This window comes from Dipodomys spectabilis, unplaced genomic scaffold (genome assembly GCF_019054845.1).
Source record: "Dipodomys spectabilis isolate Male_0828 unplaced genomic scaffold, ASM1905484v1 ptg000463l, whole genome shotgun sequence".
Taxonomy (NCBI): domain Eukaryota; kingdom Metazoa; phylum Chordata; class Mammalia; order Rodentia; family Heteromyidae; genus Dipodomys; species Dipodomys spectabilis.
In genome coordinates, this window is record NW_024871140.1 from 3,265,789 (window position 1) to 3,266,444 (window position 656).

Consider the following 656-nt stretch of genomic DNA (forward strand, 5'->3'; position numbering starts at 1 on the left):
TTATTCTCGCATAGACATACTTTGAATTCTATATTATTTTATAATATATAGGTTCATTAATGTGTCCTTTCAGATTGTATTCCATATAGAAACAGTTTAAGATTCCTTTTTTCCTAGGTCCTAATATTATTTTTCTTTGGGATAAAATGACAATGTTGTCTAATTTCAAAAGTTTTGTAAAGTTTATGCTATTTAAACACCTTTCTGAGGTGAAGATTTAATACACTGATGTCAAAATAAATTTAATCATATGAATTACGTGTGCTGTTACACTTGTTATTTTGTAATCAACTTTTTAATAACGGGTTTTCATTTCTTGCATCTGAAGAATGAATAATATGGAATACTTCACAAATTTTCATATCATCGTTGTGCAAGTGCTATATTAATCTGTATATTGTAATTTGGGTATACATGCTGCTGAAGCATGTAGTATCCTCTAAATTTAAGTAGCTAATGATGCAATCTTTATACAGGCTTATATCCATGGGTGCCTACTTGTAACAAGGAAACCTTATTGTTCCTAACAATGCTATTGATCTTATTTCCTTAAAATTCTGTGAATAATGGAAAAAAAATATAATGTTCAGCCGATTGCTCACATTTGCAATTTTTTGTCAATGCCAATTTTAAGTATTTTTCAATTGTAATTTGAT

General features: G+C 28.0%; 1 pseudogene; it reads right to left on the bottom strand.

Annotated features, from left to right (window-relative positions):
* Positions 1 to 332: 332 nt before the first annotated feature.
* On the bottom strand, positions 333 to 429 carry LOC122098210 (annotated as a pseudogene).
* Positions 430 to 656: the final 227 nt, after the last annotated feature.